This window comes from Gossypium arboreum, chromosome 11, assembly GCF_025698485.1.
Source record: "Gossypium arboreum isolate Shixiya-1 chromosome 11, ASM2569848v2, whole genome shotgun sequence".
Lineage (NCBI taxonomy): Eukaryota > Viridiplantae > Streptophyta > Magnoliopsida > Malvales > Malvaceae > Gossypium > Gossypium arboreum.
In genome coordinates, this window is record NC_069080.1 from 39,345,350 (window position 1) to 39,348,525 (window position 3,176).

General features: G+C 37.7%; 1 non-coding gene across 1 annotated transcript; it reads left to right on the plus strand.

Moving 5' to 3' along the window:
* The first annotated feature begins 880 nt into the window (after positions 1-880).
* Positions 881-987, plus strand: LOC128284837 (small nucleolar RNA R71). The gene has a single exon (XR_008275257.1). It is a non-coding gene; the product is annotated as a small nucleolar RNA R71 (small nucleolar RNA).
* Positions 988-3,176: the final 2,189 nt, after the last annotated feature.

Consider the following 3,176-nt stretch of genomic DNA (forward strand, 5'->3'; position numbering starts at 1 on the left):
GGGGTATGGCACAAAAGGTTTATATTCGACATTTTCTGATTTGTTTTTATTTTGATCTACCTCACCTTGACCTTTTCTTACCATAGTTTCTTACCTCGGTTCTGGCTCAGGCTCAGCAAATCCTTCTTCATCTTGAACAATTATTGTGTTCAGCTGTTCCCTTGGGTTAGGTTCAGTATTACTTGGCAAGCTACCTTGTGGTCATTCGGAGATTAATTTGGAAAGCTGGCCTATCTGAGTTTCGAGCCCTTGGATCGACACTTGTTGATTTTTAAATGTTGTCTCAGTAATCTGAAAACGAGTTTCTGACACCGATATAAACTTTGAGAGCATCACTTTTAAGGTTCGGCTTCTTTTCTTGTTGGTAGCGTGGTTGTTGGTAGCCTGGAGGTGGTTGTGGTCTTTGATTTCCTTGATCGCCCCACGAGAAATTGGGGTGGTTCCTCCATCCCGCATTATAAGTGTTACTATATGGATTATTTTCAGGTCGAGGATTATTACCCATGTAATTTAATTGCTCATTATCCATGTTGTGGCCATAGAGTTGGTATTCCGAATGGCTTTTCCACCTCCACTTGCTTCACATTGCATTATTGGGTGAATCTGTGAAGAACTAAGAAAACCATCAATTTTCTTATTCAAGAGTTCTACCTGATTAGAGAGCATGGTGACTGAATCGACGTTATAAACACTGGATATTTTTGTTGGCTTTGTCCTCATGACTTGCCACTAATAGTTATTCAATGACATCTCCTCTATGAACTCATAAGCATCTTCAGGTGTTTTATTATTGATGGTTCTACCAGCTGTTGCGTCAACCATTTGTCTAGTTGAAGGATTCAGGCCATTATGGAATGTTTGAACCTGAAGCCAAAGCAGTAACCCATGGTGAGGGCACCTTCTTAGTAAGTCCTTGTATCTCTCCCATGCATCGTAGAGTGTTTCTAAATCCATCTGCACAAAAGAAGAGATATCATTACGTAATTTAGCCGTTTTAGCCAGCAAAAAATATTTTAGTAAAAATTTTTCGGTCATTTGTTCCCAAGAACCACTGTTTAACTTTGTTCCTCAATGAAAAGGGGAATAACCGAAGACGAGTGGCATCATCAGAAACACCATTAATTTTAAATGTATCGCATAGTTCTAAGAAGTTTGCTAAGTGAGTGTTGGGATCCTCATCCTACAAACCATCAAACTGAACAAATTGCTGTATCATTTGAATAGTGTTAGGTTTTAGTTCAAAAGTATTTGCAGCTACAGCAAGTTTAACTATGCTCGATTCAATTCCTGTTAAAGAAGGTTTAGCATAATCATACATAGTGCGTGGAGCAGGATTTTGATTAACCGCAATTGCAGGAGGTAGCTGATTGTCTTGGTTTTCAGCCATCTCTTCGGTTGGGGGTTGAGTATCGTCTTCTTGCTCGTTCTCTGTGTATCTTAAGCTTTGCCTTATTTCTCTTTGGTTTCTGCAAACTGTACGATCGATTTTTTCGTCAAAAAGTAATGGTCCTAATGGGTTTCTTCTAGTCATCAACTATAAAAACCTGCCAAGAGAAAGTAAATTAATAAATAATAATAATAAATAAAATAAAATTAATTTGCAAGAAAAATAAATGGCTAAAATAATAAAAATTGAGAGTTCCTAATATCTTAGTTCCCCGGCAACGGCACCAAAAACTTGATCGCTTGATTTCATGATAGGTTTTAAATATTTATAATTAATCATTCTTGAAACTAACTATTAACGCGATGTAGGCAAGTGTACCTATCGAAAAGTAGTATAGTTTTAGCAAGACCGGATTGTCGAACCCAAAGGAACTAAAAGTGCTAGTAATGACTGTCTTTTTATTATCTAGCCTAAGAATAAAGAGCCTTTATTTTAATTAACTAATTAACTAAACTAAGAATTCACAGAGAATGGAATTGGGGAATTACTTTTGGGAAAATAGATTGAATTGAGACAATACCTAAGGAAAAATTCACCGAGACTATACTTGTTATTCTAGCTCTGAATCGGATGATTTATTCATTTAACTTGTTCTGTAGAGATCCCTAAGTTATGTTATTATCCCTATTCAAGACTAATAACGTCTAATCCCTAGATTGAATAATTAAGACCTTTCTCTAATTAACACTCTAGGGGTGCATTAACTCGATCTATGGATCCCTTTATTAGGTTTCACCCTAATCCGGAAAAATCTTATCACCCTATGTCTAGGCACGCAATCAACTCCATTTAATTACGATAAATGTACTCTTAGACAGGGTCTGTTCCTCCTCTGAATAAGAGCTTATCTTGACTCAGCATCCTGGGATATCAAAAAAAGAATTAAGAACACATAATTAAGAACAAGTTAAATATTTATCATACAATTTAGAAAATAATAACAAGATTCGTCTTAGGTTTCATTCCCCTTAGGTACTTAGGGGATTTAGTTCATAACTAAATAAGAAAACATCTCAGAATAATAAAGAATACAAAATATAAAGAAAACCCAAAACTCCTGAAGTGGAAATTGAGGAGAGATCTTCAGTCTTGATGATAAATCCAGCTTCTGAGATGGATCAATCGGCTTTCTTGGAGTAATTTCTTACCCCTATTCTTCGTGTCCCTTTTTCTTCCTCCTCTAGGGTGTATTTATAAGCTTTGGAATGCCTAAGAGCCCTCAAAATTAGCCTTTTCCGAATTGGACTCAACTTGGGCTCGGTAGGGACACGTCCGTGTGCGATTATTTCAGGTCGTGTTCGAGCCTATTAGAATGGCATGGGTGTGTGTTATACCTGTGTGAGTCGTGCGTTGATTCTGCCAAATTGACACGGCCGTGTGGGCTGCCAGTGTGAGGAAGTCCAGGCCGTGTTGATTTCGTACTTGACCCATTTTCTCCTTTTTTGGCCCGTTTCTCGTTCCTTTCACTCTCCTATGCTTTCCTAAGTATAAGACATGAAATTAAAGCATTACGAGCATCGAATTCACCAATTCTAATGGAAAATCATCCATAAAATGCATTAAACATGGGGTAAAAATATGTATAAATTACAGTTTATCACCTACACACCCGTGTGACTTGGGACATGCCCATGTCCCTATCCTATGTAACTCTCCGTTTATGACGTCATGAACAGAATGTGGTCACACGGCCAAGGCACACCCCCGTGTGCTTAGGCTGTGTGGACAA